Source organism: Rattus rattus, chromosome 7, assembly GCF_011064425.1.
Source record: "Rattus rattus isolate New Zealand chromosome 7, Rrattus_CSIRO_v1, whole genome shotgun sequence".
Lineage (NCBI taxonomy): Eukaryota > Metazoa > Chordata > Mammalia > Rodentia > Muridae > Rattus > Rattus rattus.
In genome coordinates, this window is record NC_046160.1 from 60,935,336 (window position 1) to 60,945,519 (window position 10,184).

At 34.1% G+C, this 10,184-nt stretch overlaps 1 pseudogene; it reads left to right on the forward strand.

Annotated features, from left to right (window-relative positions):
- Positions 1-7,891: 7,891 nt before the first annotated feature.
- LOC116906519 lies at positions 7,892-7,974 on the forward strand (annotated as a pseudogene).
- The last annotated feature ends 2,210 nt before the right edge of the window (positions 7,975-10,184 follow it).

Below are 10,184 nucleotides of genomic sequence, written 5' to 3' on the forward strand. Positions count from 1 at the left end.
AACATGAAAAAAACCCATATGATTAGCATTTAGTCCAGGTATTATATTTCAGCTAGAAGCTGAGAATACAAATTCTTTTAAAATGGAGAGAGGAAAGCATGCATCCTTTTTGCCCAAGCAATTTACACTTTCAAATGGGTGAAGTGGCAGATGGATGACAGTGAACTTGAACATCAAAATAATTAAGTTTTAATCTCCTATTCAAAGACTTCAGCTCTGAGGTCACAGGGAATGTGCAAAAGTTTTTTCGTTTTAATCAATCTTGGATGATTAGTGGCTTTGTCTATAGAATGATCACTTTCCAACTGCAGCAGTGCAGTGTCAGAGTGAAATAACGGGGAAGATTAAGGAGTTTAATTTACTTAGCATGTTATGACCATGTTTATTAAAATACTAAGAATTACAGCAAACTTTATCATTTGTTAATATTGCTTTTGCCTCAATGGGGGTTATATTGAGAAAGCAATATAGTAGACGTAAAGGCCAATACAAAGTGGTATTTTTTTTTTAAAATATTATTATTATTCCTTGTAAAAATAATCTCCTGGGTACTTAAAGTGAAATCTATTTCTTTATTGAGGAGTAAATCTTCTCTCAACCTCAATAAGCTTTCTTTCTCTCTTGTTTTCTCTTATAGTGTTGTTTAAAATGCACACGGGCTCAGAGTACAGATACCTTAATTAGAATATATTATGACAGAGCAAAATGGACTCTACAGTCCTTCAAAAATTTTTGTTGACATTTATAATGCCACATCAAGCCATCAGCTGACTTTCGAGGAGTGCCTATATTTAAGTGTAATATATAGAAAAGTATTTTTATGATAAAGGATGTTGAATATTTCTTCAGGTGCTTCTCAGTTATTTGATATTCCTCAGTTGAAAATTCTTGGTTTAATGCTGTGTCCTATTTTTAATAGGACTGTTTGTTTCTCTGGAGTCAAACTTCTTGAGTTCTTTGTATATATTGGATATTAGCCCTCTATCTGATGTAGGATTGGCAAGAACTTCTCCCAATCTATTGATTGTCATTTTGTCCTATTGACAGAGTCCTTTGCCATGTAGAAACTTTGCAATGAATGCTATGAGGTCCCATTTGTAAATTCTTGATCTTAGAACATAAGCCATTGGTGTTCTGTTAAGGAAATTTTCTCTTGTGCCTATGTGTTTGTGGCTCTTCCTCACTTTCTCTTCTATTAGTTTCAGTGTATCTGGTTTTATGTGGAGGATCTTGATCCACTTGGACTTGAGCTTTGTACAAGGAGATAAAAATGGATCGATTTGAATTCTTCTACTTGCTGGCATCCTTAGTCATTAGAGAAATGTACATAAAAACAACTCTGAGATTCCCCTCACACCAGTCAGAATGGCTAAGATCAAAAACACAGGTGACAGGAAATGCTGGCAAGGATGTAGAGAAAGGGAAACACTCCTCCATTGTTGGTGGGATTGCAAGTTTGTACAACCACTGGAAGTTATTCTGGAGGTTTCTCAGAAAATTGTACAGAGTTCTACCAGAAGAACCATCCATACCACTCCTGGGCATATAGTCCAATGATGCTTCAACATATAACAAGGACACATGCTCCACTATATTCTTAGCATAGCATATTTGCAGTAGCCAGAAGCTAGAAAGAACCCAAATGTCTCTCAACAGAGGAATGGATACAGAAAATGTGGTACATTTATACAATGGAATAATACTCCATTAAAAACAGAGGAGCACTGCACTATTAAAAGCAATGACTTCACAAAATTTGCATACAAAGGTATGGAACTAGGAAATATCATGCTGAGTGAGGTAACCCAGTCACAAAAGACCACACATATTATGTTCTCACTAATAAGTGGATATTAGGCAAAAACCCTGGAATACCCATGATACAACTTACAGAGTATATGAAGCTCAAGAAGAAGAAAGACAAAAGTGTAGATGCTTCAGTACTTCTTAGAAGGGGAACAAAATAAACATAGGAAGTGGAGGGTAGGAGAGACTTGGGAGGAAGAGAGGAGGCAGAGGAGGAAATAGGGGACAGGATCAGGTATGGGAGGAGACAGGGATGATATACAATTTGTTATGAAATAGAACAGAGGTGTGTAGCAATAGGAGATGGGGAACAGTGTAGCTACCAGAAAGTCCCACATGCTTGGAAAGCAAGAGGCTCTCAGGACTCAAAGATTAGCTGAAGCGTCCAACAAAGGGGAAGAAGAACCTGTAGAGGCCACATACAGATGTTGGTCAAGGCTCCTGGTTGTGGAATGGGGCCATCCATTAATGTCCAATAATTTTATTCATTTTTATTTGATATTTTTATTTACATATTAAATGTTATCCTCTTTCCCAGTTTCCCCCTCTGGAAACCCATTATTCCATCCCCCATACCCCTGTTTATATGAGGGTGCTCCCTCACCTACCCACCCACTTCCTCCCACCTCCCAATCCTGACATTCTCCTATATTGGAGCATCGAGCCTTGACAGAATCAAGGGCTTCTCTTCTGTTTGATGCCTGACAAGACCATCCAGTTTTTTAAACCCAGAATCCCTCTTGTCTAAAGGAAATACAGAGAAAAAGTATGGGGCAGAGAATGAAGAAAAGGCTATCCAGAGACTGCCAGAACTGGAGATCCATCCCATATACAGATATCAAGCCCAATCACTATTGCTGATGCCAAGAAGTGTTTGCTGACAGGAATCAGATAGAGCTCTCTCGTGAGAACTTTTGCTAGATCCTGACAAATAAATGTGGAGATGCTTGCAGCCAAACATTGGACTGAGCATGGAGACCACAATGAAGGATTTAGAGAAAGGACTGAAGGAGTTGAAGATGCTTGCAACCCACAGGACGAAAAACAATTCAACCAACCAGTCCCCCCTCCCTGCCCCCAGAGTTCGCAAGGACTAAACAACCAACCAGAGTACACATGGAGAGGCCCATGGCTCCTGTTGCATGTGGAGCAGAGGATGGCCTTTTCTGGCATCCATGGGAATAGAGGCCCTTGTTCCTGTGAAGGCTCGATGCCCCAGTGTAGGCGAGTGGTAGAGAAGTGAGGTGGGAATGGCTGGGTAGATGAGCATCCTCATAGAAGCAGAGATAGGGTAATGGTATTGGGGTTTGTAGAGTAGAAACCAGGACAGTTGACAATATTTGATGTGTAAATAAATAAAATATCCAATTAAAAGAATAAATTTTAAAATAAAACTGAATGAGGTCTAAAATCTAAATGGACCATCTGTGAAGATATTGATGATTATGTTCTGCTCTACAGTTTCAATAATGTTTGCATCTCCTTGTGTTCATTGTGTCTTTTTTCAAATTCAATAACTATCCCTTTGTCTTATTTGGAGTATAATTTGTAGAAATTTGGTGTCTACCAAGTTGAAACATAAGTACATGGAAGTTGAAGAACGTTGTAGAGCTGTAGTCATGATGGAAATTGTAATATTCAATAATGCCTTGACATGGAAACCTTTCAGGTTATGGCAAATATGTATTGCACTTTTAAATTGAAAAGATTATTTATCATGGTCAGTCTCATGGATAATTTAAAGTACTTAGGGAACCAAAAATTGAAAAGACAGTGAGTGATGGAACTATGAAATGTGACTGCTGGTTGGAAAGAAACATTGAGGTGAAGCAGGCAGACATGAATTGATATCTCTAAATGGTGAGTCAAAATTAAACTTTCCTTCTTTAATCTCCTCATTCCAGCTATGTGTCACTGTTGTCAAGTCTGACTAACATGAGTGCTGCATTTTAAATTTGCACTGTTCCTTTGTAATTTTAATTTATACAAAATAATGTTCACTCTTGGTTTATAGTGACTCTCTTAGTTTTGACAAATAAAGGGACTTTTGTAACTACCACATTTAGCACAGGATAGACCAATGCTAACATCAAGGACATGTTCCAGAGCTGTCTCTTTAATCACTATGGCATCTTCCCATCTCTTTTCAGAGTCTGCACAGCTTTATTTTCTAATTGTTCACATAAAGAGAAGCATGCACCAGGCAGCCCTCTGATCCTGACTTTATACACTTTTGATTCCTTGACAATTCATGCACATTAATGCGTGGTATCAGTGATTGGTTCTTTCTTATTGGTTAGTTTCCCCCTGCATGGGTTCACCATAGTTCCTTTATCTTTTGAAGGCTATTTAGTTGTTTGTTCTTTTTAAAATAGGTTTAGAAGTTAGAAATAAACAACTTTAAAGAAATCTGTGTGACAAAGTGAAGAACTTATTATAAAACAAAATATTTTCTGTTAGTAAAAAATCTATGAAAGAAATTGTGTTATATAATAAGTATATGTTTACATATATTAGAAAATGCTAAATTATTTTCTGTAGGAATTTTGTACTTAAAACAGGAATGTTTAGTATTTTAAGGTGCTCTCCTGACTTGCTGGCTTGTGCATTCTTTTGAGGTGCTTGCTGTAATTGTCATTGTTAGTCTAATGAATATCTACTTGTATGTCTTTTTATTTTTATTTTTCATATATGTGTGTGTGTAGTATGTGTGTGTATTGTGTGTGTGTGTGTGTGTGTAGTATGTGTGTATGTGTGTGTATATCTATGTGTGTGTTGGGGGTGCACATATGTGCACCTGAAGGATGGAGAAAATTAACTTTCATTTCTTTTTCTTGTATTCACTGAGTAAAGGAAACTTAAGAAAACCATGAGCTCCTATGGCTAATCTTGCTAGGCCTCTTTTTTGGAGAACCTGTCTTTGTCTTCTAGGAGTGGAAGTATAAGCTGGCCATGATTGCAAATTTGACTTATGTTTCTATGCATAAAAAATCTGGTCTTCATGTTTATAGAGCAAAAATTTTAACCTCTGAGCAATATTGTCATCCCAACATATCCATTAACCTACCTTTGTGTCTTGGTTTCATATCTTAATGACTAATGCATTGAGCATCTTCTTATATGCTGGTTATACATAAACTTTCATGACGTTTTTATTCCCAATTTTTACCTGCTTGCACTGTGTACACTGTGTGTGTGAGTGTGTGTGTGTGTGTGTGTGTGTGTGTGTGTGTGTGTGTGTGTGCGTGTTTTAGATCTTCCATTCTGTGGATTCAATTTCTTAATGGACAGAACCATTACAATTTTCTTCTCTTTGTCTAGGCTGTCTTTTCATTATTTGAAGTATTTTTTCAGTTTTAAATTTTTTTATTGAAGTACAGTCTATTAAAGTTTTCTTTCAGGATAACACTATTATTACATCTGTGGGTTCTTTGTCTGATTTTCACTTCATCAAATCACCTCAAACTTTCCTTTAGTTTTTAAAACTTTACATTTTATTCTATGTTATGTTTAATTAGAGAAAATGAGAGAGACAGACAATTTCTCAAATTTTAATTTGTTGTTACATACCTAAATTTTACAGCAATGTATGCTTGGTAACATCTATTTTCGCCAATAAGTTTCCCTTGTATATTGGATGGAAATAATCACTTCAGGTGTATTTCTCTGATTCCGGACTTGCTGCCTATGCTGTCAATTGATATGTATGCTTTCCTCCCACAACGGTTTTTATTGTGCCCTTTTACAATCAGCATCAGGAGTCTTCCAACTTTTCTTGCTTTCCAGAACTATGATTACTTTACTATTGATATACTCTTTAAGGATAGCTTGACAGTAATAATGTATAGATATACAAGTAATTTATTCATCTTGTGACTATCCTATAGTTAGTTGTTAGGGCTAATAACTTTTATTGTATAGTCTATAGCATTTCTTCATAGAACCTCTAGGCCCAGCCCCTTGTTAGGCAAGGACTGACTGCAATGTGCCGTCAAGTCTGGCAAATGCATGGATAAGCAGTAAGGCAAGCAACAAGATCATTTTCCCTAATGTCTTCTTCAACTGGGTAAAGGCACAGTCAGTAACCATACTGCAGACTCTTCTGGCTGTCACTGCAATTGTTTTCCTCAGAGAGTAAAGAAGGGAACAATACTATGGAAGTCCTCAATATGGCAACAGAGAATATAATGTCTCACATATAGAACTGAACTGTGATCTATATGGATTAAAGAAATTTCCCCTATTTCTTTTAGATATTGTGAATGAGAGTTTATATGGAAGACATTTTTAAATCATAGTAATACTTAATCTTCACTGTTATAATCATATGCACATATAGCAGAATGCTTGTTTAGAAAAACAAAAATAGAAAGATGGGGCAAATACAGCTTACAAAAATCAGTAAACGGCTTAAGGTATGTGGTATGAAGTTACAATGTAATCACAGAGATTCAAGTGACAATAAACATGGTTGCTACAGCTCACTGACTTTAACATTGGCCTAGCTATGTTATCCATTCCCAGTCCACATTGTAATAGACAAGGACAACCCTTCAGCTCAGTAAAATATAATTCCCAAAAGAAGTGGAATGTTCAGGATATGACATGTATCCATCAATTTGCTGTATTATCAAAGTGATGGTGGAGATGGAGAGGAGTTGTAGACAAAGTGGATAAATTATTAAACCAATTTTTGTATCATTCAAGTACCCACTCTGGGAAACATTGTTGCTATTTAGATATCTAGTTTTTACTGGGAAGATATATTTCTGTATCTACTGTTGCCTTGGTTATTGTTTTGTACTAGATCTTTCACTCATCTTAGCTATTAGTTCTAACTATATTTAGAATGAGAGACAGGAGGAATATATATGCTCAGGTCACGGTCTCCTCTGGACTTCAACTATTTTTTACAAAGTAAAAACTAGAAATCTTTAGCCAGGTCTGGTAAAAGGAACTTCTTTCATTAATTGATATTGCAAAATTTTGATATTTACTTTCTTTCCATTTCACTATTCATGTTTGCCATACCATAGCTATCATATTATTACAATCCTTCAATCAGAATTACCATTTCTAGTTGTAATGTTTCTCCAGTTATAACTTAATTATATCATTCAAAATAAAAGTTGTTTATTTATTATTTAAAATATGCCTATCAATGTAGAACACACATTTGAGTAATGACATTGATTAAACCACAAATAAAGGAATAAAGTTAACATTTAGCAACTCATTTATTGAATCATCCCCATATACTGGGACCTTCTGGGTTCACATACACACCAAAAATAGATATAAATGTCATAGTGTTAACTATCTTTAAGAAGTTTTAAACATTTAGCCAAATAATGTGAAGACTTGATTTTTGTATTAATTTCATTCAATTTAGTATAATGCAGATAAGTTGAAAAATAATGATTTCAGACATGTTTGAAAACCCGTTTACAAAAGAAGGTAATATTTGATTAGTGAATTGAGGAACGTAGTATATTCCTCCCAGAATGACTGGACGTGTCCCAGTAGGAAGGAAATTGTTCTTTCTGTTGGATCTGAGTCATCTTTACTCTGAAGATGTCCCAAGTTTTCAGTCTCAGAGAGGAATAGCAGCGAAAGTTTTTTGGGCTTCTTACTTTCCAAAAGACAATCACAGGGCTTCTCACCTACCATAATATTGCTGGGACTGGTTAACCCCTTATAACCTTTATATAAGCGTCTGTATCATCTACATTTATGTTTCTTCATCTGATATGTATTCTGATAATATTGGTTCTTCTTTTAAGGATATCTTGACAATTATAATTTATTGTCTGAATTTCTCAATCTGCAGAGGAGCAGTAGGTTAAGAACCAAATTATATGCATGCATACTTCAACAGTATAAAGTCAAATGTAATGCACAAAGCATCTTATTTAGCCTAAATTTTTCACACACTCTACATAATCTGTATGCTGTTACATTAAATATGTAGGACTCATAATATTATAATTATATCTCAATGTCCTCATTCTTATTACTATTATTTCTCTGAGCATGTTTTGTTCTTTATTTTGTTTCCAAGAATGAATCTATATAAATGGTAACAAGCTTTGCATAGTGGCAGTATCATAGCCAATGAGGTTTATTTGAGGCACAATTATTGCTAATTGAAAACTATAAATGATAACAAAAAATATATTTCATGCCTATTCTCTTTCCCCCAACCACAATCATTCTCTACTGTCTGAAGACAGAAAACTATATCTAGTCTCAATTTTCAAATAAATGTGCACAATATTAATTTGTGTTTAAATTAAGAATTCTACTTCATGTGGGTTTCTGGGAAACATAGAATCTGTGTCAGGTTTTCACGTTTGTCATTTTATGAATGTGTTACTTGCAAATATTTGAGCAATTAAAATAATAGAATTGTAAAATATTTTCTGTAGGGATACTCAGAGCACTAGTGTATATTATTATTATTATTACAATATTATAAAAATGTAATAAGCAATCAAACAGTAATATAAATTAAGAGAAAAGTTTAAAAGTGTTACACAAATGTAGGGAGGATTAATTGTGAGTTTCAAAAGTGACTCCAAACTTGATTAAATGCAAAGACAAACACAAATCAGGCTGAGCACGTTTGTCTTTGCAAAAAAGAATTATAAAAATGTTTGGTAATAAAATGAAACTGCTTGTAAGTCATTTAAGAATAATGGCTTAACCTTGGGTGGTTTTATTGCTTCTATAACTTTAAAGCTATGACCCAGTGTTTTGTGTGTGCTTTCTTGTAAAGTTATAACCTAATTATGAACTGAGCAAGTATGACAGGGCTTCTATGAATCTATAACAGTCTCCAACTCTGATGCTTAAAGCTCTGCTAATGAAGGCTGCGTGCGCTGACTATCAATGGTGAGAGATTAGCTACCATAGTGTAGTGAAGTGAAAGGGAAATTGGTTCTGCCTCCCTCAGGGCTATGATTGGATTATTGTCAATGCAATATTTGACCAAAAATACTTTGTAGACATAAAATAAAATGATTGAATACAGAAATCTATTCCTGAAAGTCCAAGTATATTTTAAATGATTAAAAATTATTATATATTGTATGTTCCACTTATACGTCCTTTCAACACTTGAACCTTTACTGTCCTATCATTATTTCATCACAACATAATAATAGTGTCAGAGAAAATTAAACATATTTATAAGTATATGTGTGTACAAATGGATGAGGGTATTTTGTTATTAATGAAGTAATAAGGAAATGATATAATTAAGGAAATGATATAATTAGTTTTTCTACTATGTTGTATATCCAATAGCTGATTTTCAGTTTGTTAGTCTCTGTCCATTTCAATAATTTTGTATTCTAGATTCTGCACTAGACTACTTTACCAAGGACTTTTTTGGAACCCAAGGGAAAGTAGGTAACTAAGCTATAAAACTATGATAAAGCTTCTATTTTTCACTTTCATCTCTCCTATTCTTAAGTGCAAATATTAGTTATATCTGAAATCAAAAAATATGCAAATTTACATCGAAGTTTGAATGTGTGATGTTAAATATTTAGGAAAGCTTGGAAAATTTATTAGTATGATTAAAAATATGCTTATGTATCAGCACTACAAATACAGTTATAAATCTGTAATTTAAAATATCTCTCAAATTAAAATGCATCAAGTTAGAAGTACAAGGAAAGTTGCAACTACTAAGAAAATGTCCTGCTCATAGACTATAAATCCATTATTTAACATGCTAAAAGTAAAGGGTGCAGATGCAATTAAACTAGCTAATCTCTCACATTTCAAACAGGAAGATTTCTCTGGTTTGTCAAGTTTTAAAAGCCATATATATATATATATATATATATATATATATATATGTCCCATTAGAAAAAGAAGAGTTAATCAACAAGGAAATCAAAGAAATTGGAAGCACAAGGATGTCTTTGTGAACTTAGGTATATATGCATATACATATGCGTATTTAACAAGTAAAAAAGCAGAAAGCATGACTTTGAACAAGAGTAAGAAAAAGGTTTATTAGAGGGTGTGGATGGAAAAAAATGGGTGACGGGAACAATTATTTTTTAACTATAATATATGAAATAAATAATTTCCAAATGAGGAATTCAACATTTTATATTTTACTTGACTAACAAAGCAATACGTCAAGTAAACTGGGGTTTAAAAAACAAAATTGTGCCCAAAGACAAAGACTCTTGAAAGAGGCTCATTAATAGCCAGGAGATACCTGCTGCTCCTACTGCAAATTATGGCTTCTCCCATCAATTTCACAAATATAACTCAATAAATGCTATTATCAAAAAATAAATTGGATAGATTTTATATATTTAATAATTTATAAAAAGAGCAAGATAAGCTATGTATGG